This window comes from Neopsephotus bourkii, unplaced genomic scaffold, assembly GCF_033783945.1.
Source record: "Neopsephotus bourkii isolate Nb327-2 ecotype Australia unplaced genomic scaffold, CSIRO-AGI_Nbou_v1 NB_1350, whole genome shotgun sequence".
NCBI lineage: Eukaryota > Metazoa > Chordata > Aves > Psittaciformes > Psittacidae > Neopsephotus > Neopsephotus bourkii.
Window position 1 is genome coordinate 1,160,433 of NW_026901829.1, and position 17,683 is coordinate 1,178,115.

At 40.6% G+C, this 17,683-nt stretch overlaps 1 long non-coding RNA gene across 1 annotated transcript; it reads right to left on the reverse strand.

The window, feature by feature from the left end:
- Positions 1 to 484: 484 nt before the first annotated feature.
- Positions 485 to 14,330, reverse strand: LOC133219347 (uncharacterized). The gene is made up of 2 exons (XR_009727408.1): positions 14,011 to 14,330; positions 485 to 1,436 (listed from the first exon to the last, which is right to left on the reverse strand). It is a non-coding gene; the product is annotated as an uncharacterized LOC133219347 (long non-coding RNA).
- Positions 14,331 to 17,683: the final 3,353 nt, after the last annotated feature.

Genomic DNA, 17,683 nt, shown 5'->3' on the forward strand with positions numbered 1-17,683 from the left:
CATGCTTCTTCCTTTCTGCTCTGAAGCACACCCATTCTCATACTTCAGTTTTTCTCCTCAGGCATCTTATCTTTCAGTATCCTCCCACCATTATTTTTTAACCCTCCCTACGAAAAGAATAACATGTTACCAGAATTGGACAGAAACCAGAAAAAATATTCTTGATAAGTTCAGTTTTGGTGCTCCAGCTGCTAAAGGGCAGTCAGTCCATGGGACCTGGCTAGAGCCAGTCCAAATTAACCACCTCGAAAAAGCATATAGGGGAGACACTGGTCCTTTAGCACTGTTTAGCTGCTATTGCACGGTGCTACTCACTAATATAGACATAACCATAGTCACCTTGAGGTAAGATAGATTCACATATGCACAAGTATGCAAGTACTGCCTCCATAACTTTCTCTTAGTGAGGACAACAAGGCCTCATTGCCTCCATTGTTAGGAGTTCTTCCAGTCTTTTATTAATAAATGCTTCAAGAACTGGCAATTCATTTAATTCCCTTTTATTTCAAAAGTGATTTTCACTGAAACAGTATTTGAAAATTGGCAGCCAGCAAGGTTTGTACAGACTCACTTCTGTGAGTCAGTCAGTAGAAAATATGGGTTGCTGTGCCCCTCTAAGCACTTCTTGCTGGAAAAGAATCATGTGACCATAGTACACTCTTGTTTTTCTTACCAGATAAAATTTCCTGTTGATTTCATAAGCATCTCCTTCCTCTGCTTTGTAGGCTTTTGAAACTGTGAGGACAAATGCCCTTTTCTCAGTTAACGTGCAAATAGAGGATAGCATGAAAATAAGGCTTCTAGTGTTCAAACATAATTATCACATGCAAGTTTGAGAAATATGGTTAAGTATCACACAAAAGGTTACTCTAGAGCTATTTCTTTCTTAGTTGGGCTTGTGTGCATTTGGGTTTGCCTTGTTTGTTTTTTTAATTATTATTTTGCTGTTATATTTCTCATTGTTGCTTACAAAGTTTCATTAGGGTTTGCAGTCATGAGAATTTTACACAAAGCCCCTTCCAGCTACAGGTGCTATTCCTGCAGTATCCTGTAATATCACTCAGAACGTTTCTAGTCAGTGAAACATAAGTATCGATAAGTTATTTCAGCTATACAATATTCCCTGAGATACTTTGCCATTATGAAATATTTCATTGTAACGATGGACATTCTACAGTAGGCATTAAGTCAGGAAGATTTTCACCTCCTGAAGGAGTGGCCCAAACACATCTCTAACTGTAATATTTGAAGTCTTACAAAAAGTACCAAACACAGCATTGCTTCTGCAAAAACCTGGAAAATTTACCTTTAGGCAGCAAACTGTTCCCAAAACCTGAGAAGGAGATCTGTCTTTGCACAATTCACAATTCTTCCAATCTTTTATTGTTTTTTTCTGGCATTCTTTGCATCTTGATCAGTGTAACTTTCCTCATAGCCTGAATGGGAAAGAATGAATTCTTTATGACAGATTAGTTCTCCACCTTCTGTTAAAAATTTACCTGGGATACAGGCTGCTTTCTGCTGGCATTAGAAATAATATGGTTACCTGTTGCTTATTCTTCCCATTGCAGAGGACAGATTATGGCAAATAGGCTCAGCAGTCAGTAAGGTCCCTATGTCACTTCAGATTGCTTGTGAGATCTAGCATTATGTATCAATAAATGCTCCCAGATTAGGCTATGCCTAGGAGTGTAGACATCCTCAGGCTTGGACCTGAATTCTGCTTACCAAAAGGGAGAACTGAGCCCTACCTACTGAGTATCTGAAAAGTTGCAGACACAGCCACAAACTAGTTGTGAAAGTCACACAGGCTCAAGAATAAAATAACCTCCTCTCTCCCTTACACAGGTCTTTTCCCTGACTTACAAAAACACAAAGGTGCAAATAAGATGTGAAAAGTGACCAGGAGATCTTGCATCCTAGTCCCTGCTTTGCTGGGGGCTCTGATTTTACTTCTAGAAAGTTATGTCACTCTGATTTCAAGTCTCCCCATCCACAAAATTGCAGCCTTCTTTATCATGTTAGCTGCTTTTCTAATTGCTGTTCTTATACTATAAATACTCTTATTCTAATTTCCTTTTGTCCAGAAGGAACTAAAGCAAACCCCAAACCCCATACCCAAACCCAAGGAGGATCTTAACTCAGATTAAGACAGCCATCATGCCAGTGTAACTTGGGCCAGCTGCAGTAAAGTTTACAGACAAGACCATAGTTAAACAAAAGAAGCTTACCCAAAGTTCTACCTGGAATTGCTCTGTCCTCACTGTTATTTTAGGTGAGTGCCAACATAATTTCATCACATGCAACATTCTGGTGTATAAGTGTATCTTATATCTTTGGGCAACAATAATAGGATGATGTAGGCACACAAATTTCAGTTCAGTAAGGAAAAATAGGTTAAGGTGTATTAGTCTAATTAATCTTATCTTCTATAGTCTGATTTGGTTTAACCTGCACACTGGGGAATGGAAAGAAATTGTAGATATAGTCATGCTACTCCTTTTCTATATAAATAAGGCCCACATGCCTCCAGGTCCCAACCTTGAGCTCAGAACTTCAAGCAGTTTTGAGTGGCCACCAGCATGACAGATTGTAGACCTGCTGTAAAGCCCACACAAGCTAACTGCCAGGTCCCTCTGCAAGGCCCAGTGGAGAGGAGAGTCTGACAGAGGTTTTGCATTTTACTTTTAAGAATGTGTGGCTTTTAGGCTACACTGAGGCCATCAATGAGATTCTGGAATCAATTCACTCAAACTCCATTTTGAATGTCATAAATGTTGCTGCTCACAGAGGATTAGCCATCAAGATTAGATTAAAAGGAGGATGGTTACATTCTGTAATTCTTTATGGTTCTCAGCAACATTCACTTTTATTCTTCCAGTGTCATGAAAGTGCCTGAATCATGGTTGCTCTTTGCAAACCCTGCTTTGACACACCTGTAGCCCTTTCAGAGAAACATGGGCATTCCATTAAGGAAGCATTCATTTGCACACAAACATGCTGATCTGAGAAGTGGTTTACCCCCACATGCCGCAAAATGTGATCTGCCTATGGCTATAAAGAAGGTTCACTATCATTCATTGAAAACACAGAAACAAGAAGGTCTATCCACATTCTTAGTAAGAATCACTAGAAATATCATCTTTCTCTGGTGCTGAAAAGCAATCTAAAAGGACATAATGTTACTCCATGTCACTAAATAATGTAATATCTGGTGTTTCTCCCTGAAGGCTAACTCATGCAATCCCATGACTACAGATGACCTTCAATTCCCCTGATAAAAAATGGTCTTTCATCAGCCTGGTTACAGATCCAAAGTCAAAAAAAATCTAAGCCCCTGAGCAAGACAGCAAATAGAGATGAACCCCAAGTTATTATATATATTTTAAACAAACCTTGTGACTTTAAGTCATCTTTGAACAGTTGGCTTGGGCAACAATGCATCCCCTAATCTTTCCTTGTGCTTTGCTGATAATCAGTGTCCAATCAAAAATTTTACTGAATAGGCAATATAATTTTAAGAGAACTGTATGGAAAATATTGTACCTTCTGGCATGTTTGGACAGGACATCACAGAAATCCTCATTTCCAATTGCACACTTCAGAGTTACAATGCCTGATCATAGGATCAACTAGGTTGGAAAAGACCTTTTACGATCATCAAGTCCAATCATTACCCCAGCACTGCCAAGTCTATCACTAAACCATGTCACTGAGGGCCTCATCTACATGGTTTTTGAACACTTCCAGGGACAGTGATTCCACCACTGCCCCGGGCAGCCTGTTCCAATGCCTGAGTACCCTCTTTGTGAAGAAATTTTTCCTAATATCCAGTCTAACCCTCCTCCCCATCCCCCGTACAGTTTGACGCCATTACTTCTTGTCCTATCACTTCTTACTTGGGAGAAGAGACCAACCCCTACCTCATTACAACCTCCTTTCAGGTAGAGATGTTTCATTTACTCAAATGGCATTTACATCAAGTATCTTTTTTCCATCTCACAGTTTTTACTTTACTTTGGGGGGAACTGCTGTGTGTAGAACAGAGTAGTTACTACAATGACTGGTCTGCTGCTCAAATAATAAAGGTTGGGGTGTAAAGACTGAATTCCTACAATCAGCTCTGCAAGATCTGAAACATGGCTCTGATGAGATCAGAAGCAGACAAACTATATCCCTTAGTTATGACTACTATTAATATCTAGAGTATTGCATAGGTCATAAGACACTCAAATCTAAACCCCTATAATATTACACACTACCTAAATGCAGAACAGGAAGACTGGCTGAGGCCCCAGAGCGCTTACTACCTAATGATTCATGCAGTCATTTTTAGACTCAAGTTGAATCACATTATGCTAGTTTTCAGAAGTCCCAAGAGGAAGTAGCTCTCAGCAGTAAGAACCAGGACTGCAGCTCCTCAGCATCCTTCAAAGAAGAGGCTCAAGAAGCAAATAAACTCTATGTAAGACCCTGTGGCCAGCATTTCCGATTGGCAATGTTTTCCTAAAGCATTGTGGTGTGCCAGCAGGAAACTAAGCTGTTTTAATAGGGCCCAGCACACAGCAAATCTCCCAGATATGGAAGCTTATAGCATTAGCAAACGTTCTGAGAAAACTGGTAACTACAATGTGAAGCAGAACTCACCTGCATTCTCTAAAGGGTTCATTAATCATTGCTCAGTGTTTTACAGTTAGTATGACTTGACTGACATGCCTCAAGAAGACTAATAAAAAATCTGAATGATCAATTTATTCTCAACTAAAGCACCCCACATATTGTGCAGGATGTTATAATAAAACAACAGGACCCATGAATATAAAAAATATTTAAAAAACAAGGGCACAAAGCAGCATGAGTCCCAAACTGCTGCTATTTAATTTCATACCAGCACTAAGCAGTACAACAATATGCTAAAAGTTGGAGTGAAGGCTTTTTACCAGCTCTGCAGAACATAATGTATCACGGAGAGAGTATCTGGTACAGATCAGTACAAAGTCACTTCTCTAAGGGGAAAACAGGCGATTACCACTATTTCCCAAGGGAATATAAAGTGCATCAATAAACCTGAAGTCCTGAAATCCTACTCAGTGCCTAATACAGTCCTATTTTGTCACTGAAGTCAACTAGGACTTCTTTTCAGTTGAAAGACAAGTTTAACACATGAAAACCAGCTATGTAATCCCTCTGTTCCTTCAATAAGACTTCTATAAGGATTTGCAAAGAGATGTTTGGGCTCCACTCTCCTGTATCACCCTGTGCTGAGCCTGAAACCTACTGGAGGCTTTGAATTCTGTTATTGAATTTGTGTCCTTCCTTTCATTTAGGACTCCAAGCCTATCTAAGACTGTGCTCCAAGACTTAATTTTGTTTCATTTTTCATGTACACAGAAAAGAGGCCCAGCATTTCTTGTTTAAATGCTGGGTACTTTGCTTCTGGTTTCAGTAAAGTTAATTATTCAATATATTTAGGGGGTCTGTTTTAGCCTCAGATATCCCATCCTACTTATGCATTTCAATTGCTCACATTACAGTGTCAGCATAACACTGTTTGCAGTACAGGCATGTGAACTGGCTATCTTCTGCAACTGCTACTTCTTCACAGGTCCTCAGCAAACATGGCAATTGAAGAACTGGAGTTTACATGAGGGTCTAAATGCCTTGCCAAAGAGTCTTTGGAAGGTATGCTTTTTCAGCAAGTGTACCTAACTTGATTCCGTATACTCTAAGTTATGCATCCAAGGTTTTAAAAACAGAGGTCACAAAGCAAAATAACTCCTGTATGGAATTAGCTAACTAGGTTGTCACTCAGTCACATACATTTTGACACTAACAAGGGGGAAACTTTGATTTTCTTCTCTCTGCCAGTGCTACTACTTTGTCAGTTCTCCTTACCACTCTCTAATTAGTTACCCTGTGGTATTGTTTAAACAAAAAGTCAAGTTGATCTTCAACAGAAAAAAAAGTCACTAGGTATACAGTTAACAAGCAAATGTATCTTAAAATTTCCTTTGATGAAAGTAACTAGTACTTTATAACTAAGAGAAAGTTACGTTTAGAAAGCAGTTGTGGGGTTTTTTTAAGCAACAGTAATGTTGCCAGCAACATTTCCCTAAATACATCTGGCTTCCTCTGAAAAATGTGACATGGATTTAACAAGCTTTGTGCCTCCAAAGCTTTCTAGAACCTGTATCTTCATTTTCACAGGAGAGAGGCAGTGTGCATTGCTCCTTCATGTATTTGGTCTGTTGCTTTCCCTCTAATTTCAGTGTTCTTTCAAGCTCTTTCAGCTGAGCAGAGATGCAGAAGGAATCAAAATAATAAGCTATATGTTTTCTCGTGTTTAGATTTATCCCTAGTTCACTAACAAGTGGAAAATGCATCCCAATTTCTGTTTGTGGCTTCAATTGCCTATGTGATACAGAATGTAACTTCTAACATATCTGGTGCAAACGCAACAGCATATATGGGTCTTTTAAGCATCCTAAAGAGTCAGTCAGCTTTCAAACTAAGACACAGCCACAGGTAAGTCCCAGCTGGCAGACATAAATACCCCACAGTCCAAGGAAATGCAAGAAAGATAAGCTTGAAAGCAGCTCTGAGGTCAACACTTCCTCCTCTCCACCCTTTTCCTGCCACCACAGAAAAGTACAACTGTCTGACATGAAGGAGAAAAGTGGTTTTCAGCCACCCCATTCTTGACAGAAATCAGAGACTGATTCTGTGATGCCTGTGCCTGCATTTGGACACTTGAGGAGTGGGAGGCACCAGCAAAGCGTAGCACCATCCAGAAAGGCTTTTTGGCATTGGTGCTAAACCAGTATGTTTTTATTGCATGGCAATAAAATACTGTTACCAGCTATATGTAACTACATAGCATCAATGGACCCAAATGGGGTAGGTACTTAAAATCCAGTGGCTGATGCTCAGACTCCTCTTATTTTAAAAGAATAGCCAATAAAGGAACATCTCTCCATCCTTGGTTTTCTGTAGGATGTGTATTTTGGGTAAGGTACAGCTGGAACTTCTAGCTGATCTTAAGGACAGTTCTTCAATAAAGCATGAGAAAGATAATACAAATAGAATGACAAAATTCATATGTATTACTGAATAAATCATCTCTGTTTCTATCTTTTGCAGAAGCAACTGGAGTATTGCCTGGAAGGGATGAGAATGTCAGACACTGCTCTGCAGACCCTGGAAAAGCAGTCATGTGGGACAGAGAGCAGGAAAAGTGAGAAACAAGGAAAAATGTGTCAAAGTCAACATGTCTGATGCAAGATGAAAATTTTCCAGTATCAATTAAATAGTTTATAATTTGTCCTTTTCTCTATAGGACAGCTTACAGCCATTATAGTACCCTATTCTAACAATTTCATCAGAAATGGCTAAAGGTTCACTCTCTAAAGACAAACAGGACTTCCACCTTGACAAATAAAGCAAGTACTGAGTTGCATGTAATTCTCAAAGGAGGCTTAACAAGACCTTACAGTTCTCCAGCTCTCTCTCATGGGACTCTTTCTGTACTCAATGATGCATTTTACAGAAGTGTAAGTACCAGTCTTCGAACTCTACCCTTGGTTGTCTATCAAGGTGAATGTGAAGCAACCCCACAGTGTTCTGCAAGTTCCTTCAAACACACAGACAAATCCAAAGTCAGGGTCTAGCCCAAGCTGAAATAAGACAAATCAGTTCTTCCTGCTCCATAAAAGAAAAGCTCAATAAACTGAGAAGATAGTCACCTTCACTTACTTCCTGAATTGTCATCAGACACCAAACAGTGAATATTTTAGTACTGGTAACTATTTGGAAGGAATTACTGTAAGACACTAATGAGAAGTTGCCCTTTTAATTTCTTTTTTCAAAGTAATTGTCCATACTGGCATGCCATGTTGCTCCTGCAGAAGCATAGAGCAGTGGTACTGCCTTCACTCTGAACATTCTGCTTTCTGTTTCTGGCAAGCATCCTAGATTTTGTAATATAATATTCCTGCCAAAAGCACTGGAAACATTTGAGATGATACTCATATGATTAAGGACAAACTGTGGATTACATTCTTGGCATTGATCTACACTGAAAGCCTGCATTTTTCTTTCTGTTCCTGAATATTTGTGAGCTAACCAAATAAGACCACATCAGAATTAAGAACTTCTCAAACCATCCCAGGATCTAACACAATCCTGCTCTTAGTCTACAGAAAGTGTTTAGGTCCATTAGATGCATTTATGCTCATTAACCTTGCATATTAACAAAGTGAGATCAGGTTGTGGTGTGGCTGAGGACATGACTTCTACATTTTTTCTTCACACTAGAAATGTGTGCTCAGCCATGAACCCTGCTCCTGTTTTACACATGTAGGAGGTTGGTAACGTAAGGACAGCAACAGTGAATAAGACCAAATCTATAAAAAGCCAGACTCCCTCCTCTGACAGTGGCCAATAATGGGTACTTTGGAAAGGAAGACAAAAGAACAGGGCAAGAGTGACTCTTCCTCTAATACACCCTAGTGAGATCTGGTGACTTGCTGTTCAGGGACAGCTAGAGCCAGAGGCTGGTTTTGCGTCTGTGCGTTTAAAAGCCTTTCTGTGATTTTCTTCAGTTCCTTTTGAGCCCATTTATACTCCTGTTCCCCATAATAGCCTGTGTCCATCGGTCCTATAGTTTATCTATACCATGCTGTGTTAAAAAACTAAACAAATTGTCTTTGCTTGATTTAAGCCTGCTGCCTGGTAATTTTGATAGGCATCGTGACTTCTTGTCCTGTGATAGAATAATCCCCTCCCTAACCATCCATGGACCATATGTTGAATACCAGGTCATAGGCAGTGGGACCACTATCATCCCTATGTGTTCCATGACCCTCTGATGAGGCAGAGGCTGGATTTAGGAGTACAGAAGGAAATAGAGACAAAACAAAGAACATAGGTTTTATCTTTTGTTGCTTCACTATACCCACAAATTATAGGGAAAACTTTTAGGGAGAGGGGAAAAATAAGTTGAATCTCAACGGTTTCTTAACTTACCAAATAATAACCAAAACCTTCAAAAATCCAGTAAGTCTCCCTTGCAGAATAAGCACAGGGGTTTGTTCTTTAAAAAAAGAAACTGCTCAAGCTAATGAATGACAGCTGTTAGAATTCACCTCCCAGGACTTCCAGGAAGGGCTGGAAAACATGCTAGCTCATACATTTTTCAAGATCCAAAGACCTCAGCACTGCAGAAGTCAAATAAAGGTATAAAACTGCTTGAATGCAAGCTGTACCTTGCTGAGTTCACAGGGATCTTGTCAAAAAAACTATATAAGAAAATGTACAGCAAAACTTAAAGCATATAAAACTACTGAACAGTTTAAGTAATTTGTCTTTTGCAAAAGTGCAATTGAAATAACTCAGCTACAGATAGCACACACAAAACATTGACTTTAAATTAGCAAGATATCAGTTTTAAAATCATAAGAATTTAAGAACCTTGCCTATTTCCTATATTGTAAGATTATTATTCCAAAAAAGGCATATGCTCATGCTTTCAAGAAGCCCCAGAATCATCCAGGATATAATATTGCTGTAATCCTGTGACAAAACTGCCCTGAAAATGTAACAGGAATGAGTCAATATGTTTTTAGAGCAGTATCTTCCACAATTCCACAGACTAAGAGAGTATTAATAAATATATATGTTTGTAAATTATCTAGAAAAATGCTACAGCTGTATTAAAAATAACTCAGTTTTCTGTTATACTGGATGGTTCAAACAATGCTCCACAAGGTTACAGGACTTGATGCACAGTTCTAGGATAGGTTAATATTGTAGGTCCAATATCCTTTCCTTTACTTCTTATAACTAAATACAAAATTAGAAAGAAATGGATCACAACAATAGAGAACAGTCACACTGATACCAGGGAGATGCAGCAAAACAACTATTCATCTAGTGCATCATGTCTGTATCCTCCACTTACCCCAGTTAATAGATGTAGTGCCTTATTTGTTTAACACAGAGACTGCAAAAATTCAGTTGAATTAAAGCCCCATTTTTAAATGCATTTTGATACTGTGCAGCTCAACTTTATAACCTATGAGACAGCCTATCTCAAGAACCAACAAAGGCAGTAGGGCTCGATGTCCCATGGTTTTCACATGACCCCTTGTTTTAAAATTAAAAGCCATCCTCTTACTTCTGCCTTTGACAGGTGGAAACAAGAGAACTCCTCCAAGGCTGCCTAAGAAATTTAGAGAGCAAAATTCTGTTTCTCCAGGAAGCAGGCACAGTGCTGTTGTAACTGGTTGGTATCTCACCTTAATGGAGAATGAGGCAGTCTAGAAGAAAGGAAAAGTCCTCGACTATGAGTAGAAAATAGCTCCCTTGTGAAAAGTAAACTCAGGATAACCACCCTAAAGACTTTTCCACAAGACACAAAGCCCTTGGGGAAAATCAGTGATGAGCATGTGATAGTCTAGCCAGGGACTTTCAAGGCAGTTTTGAACAATGGGGGAAGGAAGGCACTGAGACAGGGTTCTGGGGTTTATTACACTGAAAAAGAATGAACTTGAAGTACTCAGAAGGGGAAGATAATGCAGTGCTGAGATCAAATATTGTCTGGGACACTCTGTTTCATTTAGAAGCCGAAAAGACAATGAAATCCCACAGAACTCATGACAAGGCATGCTCTGGCATGACAGAAGTTACAGAGTTACAGAAGAAGACAGAGTTACAGAAAATAGACAAAAAAAGTCTGATGCTGAGGTGGTGTGGCTGCCCTACAACCTCCTACACCATACCAGCATTTCTGAGGTCTTTGGTAAGGAGTCATAGAGAGAAAGCTCTTGGCAGACACTAGTATCAGTAAGAAATTGATTCAATAACGCTTGCCTGCTCCTAATGGGTTTTCAATTGAAAGCTCACTAACAGGCTTTCAATAATGCTTGCCTGCTCCTCCAATCCATTTCAGTCCTTGCAAGCCACACCATACCCAACAGGGCTCCCCCCAGAGTAGTTCAGCCCACCTGTGAAAACTAATTTTAAAAAACACTAGTGTTTTCCAAACTAACTGTCACAAAATGCCCTCAGAAGCTTCTGCTTAAACCACGACACCTTGCTGTATGCTCTTGCCCAAAGGACCCCCTCTGTATGGTGGCTCCACCTCTCCACTCCAGCACAGTCCCCAGAGTCCCTGCTCATAGTCTTGCCATTAAAGAGCCCAGCCTCATCTTCAGTGTATTTCTGCGTTGGTGGCATTGCTCCATCCACAGGGCTAGACCCATCTGAGATAAAAGATTAAGAAACTCATGCAGCAAAGGAAGTGAAAGTTGTAATTCAAGAGATGATGATCCCTCTTAGGCAAAACTAAAATCAGAGTGTTGCCACGACATTTATTGACTGGTTGATTAAGGTGCCATTTTTTCGAATGAGACTTGAGAGCAGGCAGTAACAAATATCTGTTTCTTTGCTTTATTTCTCAGAGTCTTGAGAGAAGAAAAAATTGCTCAAGACAGTGGGTTACTTTAGAAATTCACTAACATGTTGATGAGCATCTTCAGTGTTTCATTTGAGAAACAAGTGCATTTCATGGGTAAACAATGTGTTCCTGACACACATATGGCATGTGACAACAGTGGTCACCATAAAAGGAACTAGTGAGCTAGGATTCTCCACCCTGGTAAAGAGACATCTTCAGGAGTCCTGATGGCATGGATAGGAACTCTTCGCTGTCTCCTCAGATATTCAAGAACTAGGAGCCATCAATGAAGCTATGAGAAGCTGGGTTCTAGACAGGCCCTACAGACCACAATGCTACTTGCAAGAGGATTTTCTAGAGGCAGAAAATTCTGAAGGGAGACTGAATGAGCATTTACAAGAGAGATCTACTGATGGTCACTAACTAGACCACACCAAGTCAGGAAATCCCTAAAATGAAAGCACAATCGGAGAGAGAATCCAGCAGAAGTATCACACCTGTGTCTGCTTTTGGATTTGGCTTTCTTTTAGTCAGACAGCTGTTTGCACTTGGTGAAACACTACCAATCTGTTCTTGTGCACATTACAAGGGCTGAATCCCTCCCCTCAGCACCATTCCTGCCCTGGAAGGTGTGGCAAGTCCCACCAACCCACCCCTAACTATGCTTCTTGTGCAGTAGAAGCATTTGTACAAAAACCAGATCCCCTTGCTGTTTCTCACCATTCTGTCTGAGAGGATCTCACACCTGCTGTCTCACCATCTATTCTTGCAGCTGCACATCTGCAGCTTTTTCTCTTGGCAGCCCCATGACCATCCAGTAAGGTCTATAAGGTAGGCATGGAGAATCACAGGCTGAGGGATTTCTAGACTGTTGAAGAGCCTGGATGAGGCATGCTTCTCCACACACTGACCAAGCTCCTCAATGACAGTGGTTCCTTTTCCTGGAAGAGACCCATGGCTAACATTTGTCATGGCTTGAGCAGGGGGTAGGTCACAGCCTGAGCAGACCCACCAATGTTAGTCTCCATGAAGCCACTGCAGCCACCCCACTGTCCCCATGGAGCACATTTGCTTCCTTACCTACTGGCCTGTGAGGAAGGCAGGGCTTTCCTGAGCTTAGACCAGCGGCTTCCAAAAAAGCACCTTTTCACATGCTGAGCTCATGGCAATACATTAGAGGTGAGCTTGGGGCCTTCTCTGTAGGTGGGTAGCATGCAGATGCTTGGTGTGAACCAGTCTGATAATTTGTACACGTTACTTTACAGGCCACAGCCCTCACTGACACTCTGGGTCACACATGCGGGATGCTGGCTACACCAAAAAGAGCTTTCAGTTCCTTGAGAAATGTGTTTAGAAAACAAAAGAAATATTAATGAATAACTTAAAATCCAACCAGGTTTCTATGCTGAGGTAACAGACCTCATTCTACCCTACTCTGTTCTGCATTTCATACCCACCCTGCAGGAGAAGAATGACTGTATTAGATTTAAACCAATAGAGAAAATCAGGTCTGATAATTAGATCTAGTCATTGAATAACAGCCATTGCAAAACCTGTAGTTATGACTTCTAAGAACTAACAGCATGAGGAAAGAATACCTCTTGACAATAATTAATGTAATAAGCAGTGCTCATCATTAGTTTTCTGGAAGCAATGCATGAAAAGCAGTTCATCATCTTGCTTCTCATAGAACTCCTGACTCACGTTATCCCTGCGGTACAGCGGAAGGGTAAGAGTGAGATGGCGCGTTAAGCCTACAGTTCTGTAGTTATACAAGAGCTTTTTGAGGACTATAAATCTCTGGAGCCCTGTAGCACTGCCCAGATAGTAGTTTCAACCACGCTGTATGTCTGTTACTCTGAAATGGCTGCAAACACAAGTCTTTTAAGACTTTTGAGCTAGCTCAGCTGGTCCTTTAGCTTCACCATAAACAACATACTGAATATTCCAGAGAAAAGAGAAGGGTGTGTATTTTGGCTTCTGGATGAACTTTCACAACAGCAAACATTACATTTAGTCTGTATAAACAGCTACAGTGACTGCAAGAAAAAAAATATTATGACACTAGGGCAGGGGAGTTGTGTTTCACCTAGACCCTCATACAGTAAAAGAAATAGGGAATGCACTTCAACAGATCACTTCTGCTTGTTCTTTCCTTGGAAGCCTAGGAGAGTTGTCATGCTTTGGCTTTTGAGCCTTGATGAAGCAATAGCTATGGTTTTGGGAAAAAAAAATGATGTTTTATGAAGATAGGGTTATGTAATAATAAATCTGAAGGCAGAGATGAAGGAAGGGCACAGAGGAAGTGGGAAAACAACAGACAGACCTCTCATCACAGGGAAGATGGTAACATCTGTCCCAGAATACTAGTATATTTCCGGAGGTTGCATGCAACACATATTGTGGCCTAATTCTTAGTATGAACCTCTCTAGGGCACTCATTCACTTTGGGTAATGCTACATTTCACTCTCTTTCTGATTTTATTAACTTTTTAAAGGTCATCAAGCATTAGAGGAAGAAAGGCTTTCCTAAGGCATATCATAACTTCTCTTACCTTCCAGGAGCTAGCCTGAAACAATTTCAGCACAGCAGCTTCTTTATCTGTAGTTACCCTTTTCCTCCTCCACATACCCATGAGAATCAATCCTGTATTAAAAAAAAAGAGATTCCTATGAACCTACCACCCAGAAAAATTACTGAGATGACAGATACAGAAAGAAAGATTTTCATCTTCCTCTTACAACCTTCACATCATCTAAATTTCAGCTCAGTCCCCAAAGATTTTACTTCTCTCTTGGATATAAACTGAAATAGTTACCTAATTTGCCTTATACTAACATGCGAAACCTTTGAGCTGACCTCTGTTAAACAAGAGTACTTGTTCAACTTTGCAAGCCCTCAGCATCACTTTGAAGTCACAATCAAGGCTTTGTGCAATATAGTAGACTGGATGAGATAGGTTGATGAGAAATGCCAACCTGATGGGGAATTTTTCTGTTCTCAATGAATCTTTTTCTTCCAATTTTCTGATATGCAACTACATTAATTCAGTGCTCAAAACAAATGTCTCAAACAGCCTCAGTGAAAGCATTGTGCCTGTCTCAGTCTGGATCAAACCTGATCATTCTTCACTCACTTAGAACGTGCAGTGTCTCTTTTTCTTTTCTTAATACCCTCTTTGTGCATAAATTCTCAGAAAAAAAGAAAACCAAGGTAGACAGCACCTAAATACAAGCACCTGAGAAGCTTCTGAGCTCCTTCCAAAGTACAAGTAAAACAACAAGAAGTTTTCTTCATTGGATGTCACCTTATGTAAAACTGCAGATAAGAGTACAGTTCTTCAAATCTTCTGGAAACCAGTGTAGTCTTACAACCTTCTCTAGAATCACATTCATTTGCATCAGTAGAGGTTTTGGCTCCACAGCAATAGGAATAGGTTGTCCAGGGAGGTTGTGAATGCTTCATCCCTGGCAGTGTTCAAGGCTAGGTTGGACGAGGCCTTGGGTAATATGGTTTAGAGCGAGGTGTCCCTGCCCATGGCAGGGGGGGTGGAACTTGATGATTTTAAGGTCATTTCCAACCCTAACTATTCTATTATTCTAACTGGCTTCACTCACTTTGAAAACACACCACAAGACCCCCACTACCACAACACATACAGGTATGAGAATGGATGACCCACTAAGTGATATAATAATCAAAGTCATTTCAACATGTAATTTTTCAGCCATACTTTACAAATTGACACGGAGATTTCAACAAAGTCAAGACTTTGCAATTTCGCCTAGCCAGCTAAAAAAGGGTAAGATACATTTCCTCATGCTCAACTCTTGTTCAAGCAAACACAAGAACCAATTCCAGGTTTTCCTTCTGGCTTTGATCTAAGCTCTGAGTGTCTTTCTTCTTCCTTTTGTGTTTCCAAAGAAATGGAAGAGCACAGAAATTTAACGGTGCGTGCACAAGCTGAAAGCCCCCAAGCTCCATACAACTCTATGCACTGAAAATGCAGATCAAAATGTAAACTGTCATTTTCTTGTCTCTTACCACTGTTGAGTTCCTGAGCATTGCACATCAATATGTGCTCCTATTCTCGGTACTGTAAAGAGAGGTAAACTGAAATAATGTGGTGAAGCACCACATTCAGTTCAAATACTGAAAAGGCCGACTGAGCTACTTGCTACAGTGCTTTTTTTTACCAGCCAACACGCTTTAGTTCTACACATCTAAACAGGGCTACAAAAAAAATCTCTCCTGTGCAAGGTGTCATTTTTGATGCCCTGCCTGGTAATTGCACCCTCACACTGCTGCAAAGAGAATGTATATGGCATTTGGATGAAGTTTCAACCTTAAACTGCTGTTAAAGAGGAGGCCCTTGAAGGAGTTAATGTGAAAGGATTCAGCATGGAAACAGTAGGAGTGTTTGACACACCTCACCTCCACCAGAAAGTGCAGCCTAACCACACTTCAGTGTCCAGCTGGATAAAGCCTGGTCTGTAAAGTAGTCCTGCTCCTAAGATTCAGCAGCAAGAGCAAGGCACTGACCTGACAACAAGGTTGCAGCAAAAAAAATTCTCATGACATACAAGAAAAAAATTCTATCCAGTGGGCAGAAGCCCAGGCACAACAGGGGTGGAGGTTTTCCAAATGCAGCTGCACAAGGAAGGCCCTGTGTGAGCTCATCCAGCCTGGGAACACCAAACCCCTCAGATTGGACTAGAGACCTCCAGAGGTCCTGTGCAGCTGAATTACCAGCTGCTAGCAAAGTTTTCACTCAACCTAATACAGGAAAAATATCATTAAATGCTCATCAGCATGAATTCATTTTATATGCTCTTTGGCCTTTTCAGCATTTATTTTTTTCCATTATAGTAGTATATAAGAAACCCACTCAAAGATGACAGCTTTACTACTGGAAGTGCACAATACACACTGGTTATCATGAAAATGCTTAGCTAAATCCAGTGATGCAACTAAAAAAGAAATTGAGCTACCACAGCCAGACCTGGATAAAGAACTGTTAAAACAGCTGCTTAGTACATCCAAATTAAGCAGACTTACCACAGCCTCTAAGATAGTAGTGCTCTTTTTCACCAACCACAGACATCTGCAAATAACAACACCCTCCTTCCCCCACTCCTGCATCCAGCGGGTCTGGTCTCCTGTCTCATCATTAATCCTCCAGCTTGATGGCAGAAGAGAGCCCAAACCAGAGGTCTCCTTCTCCACCTGCTTGCAAGAGTTCAGCAGCTGCACAGCATCCTCTGCTGTCAAAAAGCAGAATCACATCAGAAATGAGGAAAGACTAAGCCTTCAAGTGAACGTTTATACAGACACCCCTCTCCCCCCCCCCCCCCGTCCCCCCCCCCCCCCCCAAATTACCCTACAATAAAGCCCTGATCCATATTAGGGACAAATCTCTTCACGTTCCACAGAGCCACCCTTGAAACTGATGTTATTTTGGGTAATACAGGTGCAAAACAGTCCTGAAATACCATAAGCTCATTGTTTCCAAGGAACAGTACCATACCAGAGTATAAACCTCACAGGGCTGGGCTTTTGGGGTAGCTGTTATTTTTTCTCAGCCTAATCATTATATGGGTCTGTGGGTGACGGACAGAAACAGTTAATGAAATGGATCCAGGCGTTATCGCCCTGGCCCAGCCTAAGCCCTGGGAATGGTAAAGAAAATACCAGGTGCTGTTGCCCTGGACAGGAACCGTGAAGAAAACACCAGGTGTTAATGCCCTGCTAGCGCCTAAGCCTTGGGAACTGTAAAGGGAACTATGAAGGGTAAAGATCGGTTAGCAAAACCGAGCAGGCCGTTTGCAAGGTAAAGCAGGATGTGCATCTCAAAGACAGATCAAACAGTGTGAATATTTGTAGCCCTTAGTAGTGTTGCTAAATCGGGATGATAAGGGAATAAAAGAGCGGAACGTTACTGCTTAGCACTTAGTAGATTATAAAAGGGATGCGAGGTGACCAATCAAAGAATGTGTGATTGCGTGTAAAGGAAGTAGAATGATATAAATATGTGCTTGTCACACAATATGCTGGATTCACATTTGATCGGGTATAGTCCATTTCTTCCCTCAATGGGTCCTCAATCAATTACAGCTTTAATAACTGTCATTAGAAAACAATAGTATGCTTATTACAAGAACCCAACAACAAACCAACCAATCAGTAAACCAGCTGTTCGATTTGAAAGAAAACTATGTTCAGCACAG